The following is a 13,188-nucleotide window of genomic DNA, read 5'->3' on the forward strand; positions in this document are numbered from 1 at the left end:
GCATAAAACGCTCAGCACGAGAGTATGAGTATACATGCATGCAAAGTGAACTCCCTATAGACTCGAGGTCAAGGATCAGATAACAGAGACAGACCGGGCCCTGGTATGTAGCACGCTGTGCCGTCGCTTCAGGAGGTGGCTCCCATACCGAGATAACCATGGATACGCCGAACCCAAATCGATGGAAGTCCATCCACTAACAGGATAGGGTACAACCCTACTAACAGACATCTCGAAAGAGATACAGCAAGATGCAAATGAATGCAGCATAATATCATGGCATATAAATCATGCAGTCACATAATACATGTATACTCAGTCAGGATATCTCGAACAGTACTTTCGTACCTCAAAATAGAGCAAGCTCTACCAACTTTAGGTCCACGCCTATAGTCTGCTCTACACTGCCAAATGATACTACTATCATTAAAGTGCTCTAAAAGCCTTAACTAAGCTATTGCATACTCCTAAATATTTATAGGAAGCAAAAGCTATACCTTCGTCCGTCGTTAGCCCTTTGATGTCGATGCCTCCAGAACTTGGGCACAACTCCGCTACGACCGAATGCTTCGCCGACCTCCGGACCAAGCCTAAGAAGACTAGAACAGCTCCAAAAGGACTAGAAGGGAAAGGAGAACTCGGAATTGGCAAATGAAAGTGAAATCTCGGCCTTCTATTTATAGACAACGATCGGAACTTCCGATCCTTGATCGGAACGTCCGAACCTCGATCGGAACGTCCGATCCTGCCATCGGAGCTTCCGAAGATCCTGATCTGCCACGTGTCAAAATATCACTTGTTGACTCCGGATAGGGGTGATCGGAGCTTCCGGTCCTGATCGGAGCTTCCGATCGAGCCACACGTCATGCCTGACGTAATACCGATCGGAGCTTCCGATCCTGTTCGGAGCTTCCGATCCTGATCGGAGCTTCCGAACTCACCTTCGAAGCTTCCGAACTCTACCCAAGTAATTATGATTAATTCCTTAATTACTGATTTTGGTTACGGGCTACTACATGCTATCCGATATTTCCCTGTATATTCATGGCGCCTCTGAGTACTGTTTTACCCTCGTTTTAAATACACTTATGTACTGCATATATTTTATATATCATTGCTTCCATATTGAGCTTAGATCTCACGTCCAGTATTTTCTGTATGTCTGGACACCCCATTCGACGGGGCAGGCGTAGGTGCATGATTGAGCATCAGGAGCTTGGAGTAGCGAGTGACCAGAGAAGACAACAGGATTTGCTGTAGGTCTTAACCCTTAGGATTATTTTGTAATTCGATTGGGTTGTATACTCATTTATTTAACCGTTTGTATTCTGTCGGTCTGCTTTTATTTAAGTCTTCCGCAGTGATTTATTTTAAATGCATGCTTAATTATGCTCTAACTCTGATTTGGTAGTGGATCCGGGTTGGGTCGCTACAGAACAAACCGGAAATACAAACAATAGTACAGCATTGCAAATAACTCAAATCAATGGTAAAACAACAATAACAATCTGATTCCAACAAATCACAAAACCCACTTTTTTGAAAAAGCTTCCAAAAATCATAACAATTCCGAACGTCGCTCTATTTCAAAACCGACTGAGAATAAACGATAAGAACTCGTTCAAGAACAACATAACCAAAACTCAATCGATTCTAACAACATCCAAAAATAGAAGTACAACTGATCAGAGAAAAACTTACTATAGAACGAAGCTCTCGCTGCTGTGATCGCTAATCTGTCTTCTGAAATAAATTTTAACGGACGGATCGAGCAGAAACCAAAATCACAAAGCTTGGGAGAAGCTATGGGGCGTCTCTAATGGTGGATGGCGGCTAAGGGAAGAAGATGGAGAAGTGAGACAAGTCAACCAAGACAAGATAATATATAAAACTTCATATTTGCGTTTTAGTCCCTGAAAATTCCAAAAATTTCAAAATAGACCCTGATCAAAATCAAGTCGGCTCTTGAACTCTGAAATCTTTGATTATCTCAAATAAGCTCAATTAAGATAAATTTGGGACGTTACAACTATGAAGTAACTAAATTCTTCCCGGACCCTCTTAACCAATTCCACCCAAATTTTTTTCGGATTACAGTTGTTACTTTCATCTTGTTTAAGATGAACAACTTGTATATCACCCTTTTGATTCTTCACTATTACTACGCCTGCCACTTCCATGAAGCGGTATTCTCCTTAACTGCTCTGCAAAACTCCAGGTTTCTTGATGATATCCTTTCTTCCTTGAAGGGGTGGAAAGAACGATTTTTCTATATCCAGCTCCCTTATACCTCTACCAAAGCCACCAAAATTTCCCCGAGCTCCCACCTCAACCCGATCTCCCTAAAAAATATAAAACTGAGGAACCTTTCTTGCGTAGCCAAGAACTGTTTGAAAACCCAAAATTTTCCCTCCTCTACCCTGATCGAGGAGAAAAAATTATTTGCTTTTGGGTTAGGTGCCAGACTAGTAGACCCTCTGGACAGGGTGATTGATGAATTTGTAGCACCACTTCTCCTCCCGGTATGTGCTCCTATTTTTCTTGTGAGTATTGACTCCATTATTTGTTGTTAACCTGTTTACCGGTATTTTTTTTTCATGGCCAAGTCCAAATCAAAACAAAAGCCTAGACTCATGAAGCAGGCTTTTGCTCAAAAACGTGTTGCAGAAAAGCTGCAGCCGAAGAGAAAGAATAGGCTCGAGTTGCTAAGGCTAAGAGAAAGGCTTGAGTACTGAAGCTAGCTGAGGAGCATCGAGCTCAGGAAGCAGCAACTCGGGAACTCCAACCAACCAGGACTATCTCAACTCCTCCTTCCCAGCCTAATCCCACAACTCTTATGATCCCGACCACCCATGGGACCAAGGATGTTGACTCCCAAGAAGTGAATCTGGTTGAGCCTTACTATGTCCTCTCCCATAAGAGGAAGGCTATGACGGAGCCTGAAACGGTCGTTCTGAGCGACCACAAATAAGAGAGGCCATTATCCCCTTCTTTCCGACCTCTGGGTCCTTTTATCAGGCTCCTCTGAGATCTAGTCCCCCTGCTGCTCGGGACAACCTATTCCAAGATAAAGCTTTTGGTCGTGGGGTCCGCCTATTGAAAGGGCTTTTAACCCTGGCTGAACAGCTTCACCTCTACCACCGAGACCCAGCGAGTAAATACTTTGAGGGTACCAATCGGGTTCTATCGGTAAGACTTCTCTCTGGCCACTTTGTTTCCTTATATACTTGCTCATCTTGTAACACTTTTAAATTTCAAGGATTGCAAATTTTAGCGGATTCTTATGAGGAAGTATCCCGATTGCTTGATTGGAGACTGATCAGGCTTATGTTGAGGTCGAGCAAGCCCGGGCCGCTAGTGAGCTACATAAGCAACTCGAACTGGACGTGTAGATGGCCAAACAAACTCACGAACAAGCTATGTCCAGTCTGCAAGCCACCACCGAGGTAGCATATCAACAACTTCACTCTGCTCAGGAAGAGTTGTCCAAGGCCCAAGCAGGGGAAAAGGAGACCCGAAATGCTCTTTCTTTTACCACCCTTGCGCTTCGGCTAGCTCAAGCTAAAACTACCCAGGTCAAATCTGAGTTGCAGTCTTCAAAAGGCTTGTTAGATAAGGCAGTAACTGCCTTAGAAACTCATTTGAAGACAGAGGAGGAGCTGAAGGCTTCTTTCCTTACATCCGTTGAGTTCAACAAGAGCGTGATAGACAAGGCTTATGCTTATTTTTAGACTGGATTTTTTAAATGTCGTGATCAATTTGAGGAAGCCGGTCTCTAGTCTATCGATAAGAAAGGTTTCCCTGATCTTGATAAGGTTATTGACTCCCTTCCAGCTTCTCTCGGGGGGCCAAAAGATGCAGAAGCTTCAATGACCAAAGAAACCCCAGAGGTTGAGAGCGAGCCTAAGAACAGGACGGATGATCAGTAGGATAGATTTTGTACTTATTTGGGCCATTGAAGCCCCTCCTGTTGTATTTTTCCTTTAATGAAATCGACTATTTCTTTTTAACTTCCCGCTCCAGTACATATGTTAACCCATAAAAGCTTGTGGTAATAAACCAACTCCAGAAACCTGGTCAAGGAAAAAACCTTAAGATGTATATTAAGGCCAATCCCAACTCCGACCTCTCGGGATCCCAATAAGGGCTAGGGTCTCCTACCTCCTAGACTTTAAGGGATGTTGGGGAATCATGTTTCCCGGGCTTTAAAGATAGATTTCAAGGCTTAGATTACCCTTGGATTTAATAGGTGTTGGGGCCTTGTATCTCCCAGGCTTTAGGGTTTGTGTCAGGGTTTAGATTACCCTAGGTTTTAATAGGTATCGGGGCCTCGTATCTGTCGGGATTTAGGTAGGGTGCCATGGCTTAGACTGCCTTGGGCTTTTATAGGTTGTCGGGGCTTTGTATCTCCCGGGATTTAGGGTAGGTGCCAGGGTTTAGTAGGGATGGAAACGGGGCGGGGCGGGGACGGGTTTGCCATCCCCATCCCCGTCCCCGAATTAAAAACCCATCCCCGTCCCCGTCCCCATCCCCGGTTCTACATATTCGGGGAATCCCCGTCCCCGAATCTGTGGGGACTAAACCCCCATACCCGAACCCGAACCCGAACCCGAACCCGAACCTATTATAGAGATGGAAATGAGATTGTGATGGGATGGATACCCAAACCCGTGGGGAAATCCCCAAACCCCGAAACCCGTCCCCGTAGACATCAAGATTAAAATATTCAATTTTCCAAAAATTATATTTTTACATTTCAAAAATCATTAATATTACATTTTTGTGCACTAACTTATAAAATGATCAAACTCAAACTATAAAATTTTGACAAATATACATAAATTCTAGATTTATATAAAAATTTTGAGACATTCCAAGTATCAAATATCAAATAATTCAACTTAGTGATTCAAATATCTTTAACATATATACGGTGAAAATTCTAAATAAATTCAAGAAAAAAATTATAATATGATGATGATTGTGTGTCTTTACTCTTTATTATTATTATTATTATTATTATTATTATTATTATTATTATTATTATTATTATTATTATTATTATTATTATTATTATTATTTATATTTATTTATTTATTTTCGGGAATATCGGGGCGGGTTTGGGGATGGGGATAGCATCCCCATACCCGCCCCACTTCACTTCGGGGATTTTTAAAAAATCCCCGAACCCGAACCCTCCCCCGAAACCCTCCCCCGAACCCGCCCCCGTTTCGGGTTTTACCCGCAGGGACCCGAACCCGCGGGAAAAATTGTCATCCCTAGGGTTTAGATTACCCTGGGATTTAATAGGTGTCGGGGTCTCATATCTCCCAGGCTTTAGGTAGTTGCCAAGGCTTAGACTGCCTTGGGTTTTAATTGGTGTCGGGACCTTGTATCTCTCGGGCTTTAGGGTAGGTGTCAAGGTTTAGATTACCCTGGGCTTTAATAGGTGTCAAGGCCTTGTATCTCCCAAGCTTTAAGGTAGGTACCAGGGTTTAGATTACCCTGGGTTTTAATAGGTGTCGGGGCTTCGTATCTCCTGGGCTTTAGGGTAGGTGTTAGGGTTTAGATTACACTGGGCTTTAATAGGTGTTGGAGCTTCGTATCTCCCAGGCTTTATGTAGGTGCCAATAGGGTTGACAAAATTCCTGACCCTTCCCGATTCCCAACCCGTTCCCAAATTTTTTTCGACCCGATTGGTCGGAATTTTTCTCGACCTGATCAATTTTGGGAACGGAATCGGGATCAACAACCCTACCGATGAGATTCTCGACCCGACTCGAATATATTAATAATATTTTTTGATTATATTTTTTAATTAAAAAATAGAAATATATTTTTTCGGAGCAATAGAAATATTCATGTGTATTATCTTTTCAATGTATGAATTTTGAAATTTATTTTCTGATGCACTAAAACTTAAGAACTAGTGGTATGAATATATATTCTGAACAATACTGAATATTGATTACTGATGACTTACTACTGACATCACCCTTTAGAGGATTATCATACAAGAGACTGGTATCACTTAGTCACGCAAATCATAAGCGAATTGTGCATAAAATGATTGCTTCTTATTCCTGAAAAAACAAGTTATTTTTGCTCCGATTTCTGTTTTGAGTTTTCTGTAAAAATTTATGTTAAAAATGATTTTTTAAAAATTGTGATGATTTCTCCATTTACTGAGTGACGACCACATCATGCACTCACCCACTCAAAATCATCTCAGATAAGAACGAAGAGGAAATCGAAGAAGATGAACAAAACCAGTTCCGGGGCTGTGAAGGACTGAAGATTTTGGTGTTTAGCTTCTGTTCAGTTTTAGGGAGTGTTTGGTGGAGCTTCTACTTATTTAAAAGTGATTCTTTTAGAGATTATGAAGAAGTGGGTGATAAGAAAAAGTAGATAGTGTTTGAAAACAAAAGTTAAAAGTTAATACAAGCTAAAGTTTAAGTGTTTGGAGAAAAATGCTTTTAAGCTTAATTTTAAATAAAATGACAACAATATCCTTAACTTATATAACACTTAATTAATTCTTTTAATTAAAAAAGCCACTATTGTCCACATCAAAATATTTTTAAAACTTGTTGTAGAATTAATTCCGCCATTTTAATTCTTCAAGACAACATAGAAGAATTCTATAATTAATTCTTGAAAATTTATTTACGATTTTTAATTAAAATAAAAATACAAAATTTGCATAAATGTACAGAATATATATATTTTTAAAAATTCTGGAAATTAAAAATTTTAAACAATGCAAATATTTTTTTAAAAAAAAATAAATCCTTATAGTAAATATGATGAGAATTTTATGAATTCCATTATTAGAAACTATAAAAAAAACCTCATATATATATATAAATTAAAATTAAAATTTTAAAAGAATCTCCAAAAATATTAAAAAATTTATTTTTATTCATCAGATGATTAAATTGTGCCGTTTAGTTGGACCATCTCATTAAACCTGAGCAAAATAAAAAATATAAAATAGTTAACAAATTAAATCATTATTAATTGAAAAACTTATACGATCTATAATAATTAAAATGCTTGAAGATGCAAACTCTAATAAAGAAATTAATATAACATCCAACAAATTAATATACCAAGAAATTAAAAATCATCTCGATATTTTGCTAGAATATCTGCAACCATTCACAATATATTTGTCCACAAAAAATAAAAAATATTAATATATTGTGATGATCATTCTTATGTTCTAGAAAAGGGAACGCCAGTCCTTTCAAATGCTATCGATGTGCATATATCATCTCTCAATTTGTCCATAGTCTCATCTGACTATATACAGTAAGATGCAAAGTTGTTTGCATCACTCTGTTTAATATAATCATTGCCATTATTTGCTCTTAAATCAGCCTCCAAAAAATCTTCATCCCTTGCATCTTTCTTTCTGATAAAATTGTGTATTGCCATTGTGGATGACACAAGTGCAATCTGATCTAACCAAGAAATATTGACAGGCATGTTACTCATAATTTGAAACTTTTTCTTCCATACACCAAAAGTGCGCTCAATAGTACCACGAAGTGATGAATGCAAGTGATTGAAGACCTCAACATGACTGTTGTATGAAGAGGCATGCTGAAAATCTGGAATGTGATATTTTTGCCCTTTATATGGAGCAAGAATCCCAACATATTAGGATATCCTGCATCAACTAGATAATATTTTCCTGAAAAAAATAAATATAATTACAATGCATAAATTAAGATATCATTAAAGAGATTTATGTTAAAATATTATCGTAATACGAACCTCTTGGTGGCATTGGAAAGTTCTTTGAGGCGTCTTTTATAGCGGAATAGAAAATTCTAGTGTCATGAGCACTCCCTTCCCAACCAGGCAAAACAAATGTGAAACACATATCAAAATCACAAGCCACCATTACGTTTTGAGTTGGACTACCTTTTCTACCAATAAATGGAACTTGCAAGTGACACGGTATTGATGCTTTGATGAGAGTACCGTCGATTACACCAATACAATCCTGAAAATTTGTATAAAGTAAATGACATAAACCATTAACATAATATTTGATAAAATGAAATATTCAAGAAAATTTATAATTATTTACCTTAAAATGAGGGAAATATCGGGAAATTTGTTGAATATATGGATGAATAGTGGTGTTATCAGAAAATGGCCTTATCCAATCAAGAGACATCTTTGTACAAGCTCAAAGGACATTATGAAATGACATACTAATAGTATAGCCAGATCGTTGAAAATATTCTTGTAGTTGTTGACCGCGTTAATCGGTGTGAATAAATTCAACTGGCAAGCGTACCAGGTCAAGTAATAATATAGTGGGCAAAGGTCCAAGTATCGAACCCACAGGGACTGTAAATATATGATTACCAAAATAAATTTATTTCTACTTAATCTAGACTAATGAATAAAGATGATTCAGATTTTTAACTAATAAATAAAATTTCAATTAAAATTAAATTAATTAAAACGCAGCAGAAAACTTTAGATTACTTCAAATTTGGGAAAAGCTCGATCAAGGACTCACGTAGGTACCAGACAATTCATGTAACAAGCAGTCGATCTAAGACATCAGACTTAATCTTAATTCACGGGAATTTTTCTAATTTGTTCGAAGGACTATTTCTAGAACAATCAAACCTATTCAAATATTGATGAACTAATCTTTCGTAATTCTAATCAAACTTGAATGCATGAATAACTGTGAAAATTCAGTTTACACCCAAACCGCATAATGAAACCGAATTCTATTTCTAGTCAGTTTTACACTATGTTGACTATCAAAGTGATCGAATTCGAGACCTCTTCTGTCGACTTGGAATCGATTAACAAGCAAACAAATAACTTGCCAAGAAATTTGTAAGACAAATATAAATTCGATAATCAATAAAATCAAATCAAGTCTAAAAATCTCAAATAAACAAACGAGTTTTATACATAAATTGTCTGGTCCAATCACGTGGCCTTGATCGAAAAAAAAAACTACTCAAAAAATAAATTCATGATCAAACAAGGTTTTTAATCATGAAAAGTAAAAATAAAATAAAAGAAAGAATAAGAAATCTTCTCCCAAGCGTGTAGCCTGTAGCCGCCTCTGAAAATCTGGAACTGGAACCCTTATTCTGATGCTAAAAAATATATTTATAGGTCCCAAATATTAAAAAGATAAAATCCTTCCCGAGAAAGAATTTTCCAAAAATAAAACTCTGGTCCCGCGGCTCGCTAGAGCGAGCATAGGGTCTCGCTCGAGCGAGCACTCTTCTGTCCCAAAAAATTAAAATCACGTCTCGCTCGCTCGAGCGAGAACCACCTCTTGCTCGAGCGAGCATGTTTCTGCCCGAAGAAAAACACAGCGCAGACTTCCTTGCGCGATTGCCCTTGCTATTGCGCATTAGCGCTTCTCCCATGCGCCAATCTCTTCTTTTGCGCTAAAGTTTAGTGCGATTGCTCCAAGTCTTGCGCCAACCACAAACCTCAAGCGCGATTGCGCTTCCAGCCGCTGTTCTCATCCTTGTTTGCGCATCATCCAAGCGCTGAACTCAAGCCTTGATGCGCGATTGCGCTTCCAGCTGCGCCAACCTTCTTCCCATCTGCTTTCTTTTGCGCAGCACCACAGCTGCTTGCTTTCCCTTGTGCTTGTTCGTTGTTCGTCATCTTTGTTCCTTCATTGTGTAGCAGCTTCGAGCTTCTTCTTCTTGCAGCAGCCCATCTTACAGCGTTCTTCACCAAAAGCACATCATCTTCCTTCGCTGCTCATAGTCCTCTTTTGCACTTGCTCGAGAATCCGAGTTTTGTGTATTTTTCCTACAAAAATACCGAGGAGAGTGAAATACACACGCAAGCATAAATAATGAATAAAATACACAAAGACACAAAGAATGAATGCAAATTAAACATAAAATCATCACAAAAATATGCATACAAAATGAACTTATCAACACCCCCATACTTAACTCTTGCTCGCCCTCGAGCAAGACATGCAAAAACAAAATGCATACAAAAACATAAGTAAGGACGATTCATAAATGTGCAAAGCCTCCGAGAAGTTCAATCACAAAACCAAAAACACAGACATGATCTCAACTTTTCATAATACACTTTCGATTAAACGTGAACGTGTGTGTGAAATGTCATTCCAGTTTCATGCAACTTAGGCCGAATTCGTCTCAAATCTGCTTAGCAACCTATGACAAATTAGTGCAAGTTTCACTCTTCAAGTATCTATTCCTTCCAACGACCTCTAGACTAAACCACCTCCCTTGAGATAATGAATTACACACCTCCGGATTTTGCACCCGGTATTGCTTTAGCCCCAATAATTACCCGCTGACTTAGCTATAACTGGCTAGGATACGAAAAATCATTCTATTTTTTCTTTCTAATCCCCTCGTCTATAGCCCGGATGGAGCATCAATCCCATTTAATCCGCATACTTAGCCTTAAATTTAATTTTTTATAGGATTTTAATCCTTTCAAGGCCCGGATGGAATTGTATACAAAAAAAAAAAAAAATTCTCTAGGTGCGCCCAAGATCATAAGTGTAAACTAGAGCCTCATCAAAATTCATAGAACACAATCAAGATCCACAAACCACCTATTGCCGTGCAATGGTCAAACAGACATAAACTTCATCAAATCTTTCGTTACACTCCACTGGTCTAACACAAGTGCTTATAAATATTCACGATTCAACCTACAGTTTCTCATGTCAAGTCAAGGGCAAAATTTTTCAAAAATAAATTTTTTTCTTCAAAAAAAACTTCATCATCATAGGCTACCATGACTCATCCTACTCATGCAAGACAACACAAACAACAACAAAATGATATGCATGATTACGAATCAAACACAAAAACTAAACCAAACGAATGCAAACAGAATGAACACAAAAGATAATAACCAATGCAATGAACTAGTCTACCCCCCCATACTTATCCAAAGCATTGCCCTCAATGCTTCAGAACAATGAACAGAATGCAAACAAACAAAAACACCATGAAAACAAAAATAATACTCCCCTGGTTTTCGATTCATTCTCTTCCTTCTTGAATGTATCCTTGGTGATGGTAGCCTCAGTCTTGATAAATCAGCAGGCACGGCAAACTGGCATAGGAAAGAAAACAAAAATCAAACCAAACAAACAAAAACATAAAAACCGAACATAAAAAATAAAAAAAAACATAAGCAAAAACACTGGGTTGCCTCCCAGTCAGCGCTAAATTTATAGTCTATAGTCTGACTATACTCCTCTCTTGAGTGGCGAAATTCAAGGTGGTTTATCCACCGTCTGTGACAAACTGAAATCAGTCCTGCACTTGCATGCTACACCATTAAAGAATTTGTGCACTTGACCAATTCCTGCAGACAACTGCACCTGCTGACATGCATCACCAACAACATCAAGCATATCAATCAAAAGAATAGCAGAACAAGCTTTCAAAATTGGGCTCTCAGTAGCCGACTTAGACATAATAAAAACTATTTGCTCATCGTTCAGTCTCAACACCAACTCTCCTCTCTCAACATCAATCAACGCCCTACTAGCAGCAAGAAAAGGACGTCCTAAAATTAGAAGAACCTCTAAATCCTCTACCATGTCAAGGATAACAAAGTCTACAGGATAAATTAAATTATCAATCTTGACTAGGACATTCTCTACAATCCCTCTCGGATATTTAATAGAACCATCAGCAAATTTGAGAGATATAGCAGCAGGTTCAATATTTTCTATTCCTAGTTTTCGAGCAATAGAATATGGTATTAAATTTATACAGGATCCTAGATCACACAGCACATTATCAAAAGACAGACTTCCAATATGACAGGGTATAGAAAAACTCCCTGGATCTTGAAATTTTGTTGGAAGCTTCTTTTGCAGCACTGCCAAGCACTCCTCATTCACTGTAACCTGCGTAAGATCAGTCAATTTTTTCTTATTTTTCAGGAAGTCTTTCAGAAACTTTGCATATCTCGGCATCTGAGCTAATGCATCTGCAAAAGGAATGTTAATATGCAGTTTCTTGAAAATTTCAAGAAACTTTTTAAATTGAGAATCAAATAACAGTTGCTTAGCTCTAAGGGGGAAAAGGTAAAGCAGATATATCAACATTCTCATTAACTTCAAATTTCGAAGTCTTACCTTTCTTACCTGTCTTGGAGGATTTCTCAGTCCGCACCTCCTCTTGAACTTCAGGATTTTTCGTCCTTTTGGTGTTCTGCTCCTCAGGTTTGTCAGTTTGTGATCTTGTCACTACCATAATCGCATTCACGCCTTTGGAATTGAGCTCAGTGTTGCTCGGTAGGGATCCAGCAGGACGAGTTGACAATTGAGAAGCGATTTGACGCATCTGACTTTCCAACCTCTGCATCATAGCTTCTTGATTTTGTAAGCGAGCCTCAGTACCCGCCACATATTTTATCATTATTTCCTCGAAGCTCGGCTTCTTCTCCTCTTGCTTGGGCTGCCAGTTCTGATTATAATTGTTGTTGTAGGAGTTGTACGGCTGTCGTCCTTGATTTCCTGTAAATTTAGCCGTTTCAACTTCAAACAACTTTTGCTCATCTTGCAGATTCCCTTGAACTGGCGCTGTTTTCATGAGTGCGACTTGGTGTGTGAGAGCGTCGATCTTTGCATTCAGAGCCATTAGAGCATCGACCTCTAGAACTCCGGATTTCTTTTATTTCTTCACATTCGGCCACCCAATATTGCTCTCTACCATATTACCGATGATCTCCCAGGCAGTTGCCGGCGTTTTTCTGAACAAGCATCCATTAGCAGCAGCATCCAGCATAGATCGAACCGACTGATCGGCTTCATTATAGAATGTTTGGGTCAGCTGGATTTGAGTAAGATTATGCTGAGGACATGTCCTCAACATCTTTTTGAACCTGGTCTATGCCGCATGTAGAGATTCTCCATCCTTTTGCTTGAATGATATAATATCAGAGAACAACTTAGCCATCTTCGTAGGAGGGAAGTATTTCTTTAGGAATTCTTGGACAAGCTCCGTCCAAGTAGTAATAGAACCAGTCGGCAGGTCATCAAGCCACTCCAAGGCTTTGCACTGTAAAGAGAAGGGGAATAACCGCAGTCGCACTGCATCAGATGTTACCCCATTAACTTTGAACGTGTCGCAGATCGACAAAAAATGCTCCAGATGAGCGTAGGGGTCT

At 38.8% G+C, this 13,188-nt stretch overlaps 1 long non-coding RNA gene across 1 annotated transcript; it reads right to left on the bottom strand.

Annotated features, from left to right (window-relative positions):
* Positions 1-7,452: 7,452 nt before the first annotated feature.
* Positions 7,453-8,162, bottom strand: LOC140886167 (uncharacterized). The gene is made up of 3 exons (XR_012151451.1): positions 8,102-8,162; positions 7,783-8,014; positions 7,453-7,699 (listed from the first exon to the last, which is right to left on the bottom strand). It is a non-coding gene; the product is annotated as an uncharacterized lncRNA (long non-coding RNA).
* Between the last annotated feature and the right edge of the window lie 5,026 nt (positions 8,163-13,188).

This window comes from Henckelia pumila, chromosome 3 (assembly GCF_033568475.1).
Source record: "Henckelia pumila isolate YLH828 chromosome 3, ASM3356847v2, whole genome shotgun sequence".
In the NCBI taxonomy this organism is placed as follows: Eukaryota; Viridiplantae; Streptophyta; class Magnoliopsida; order Lamiales; family Gesneriaceae; genus Henckelia; species Henckelia pumila.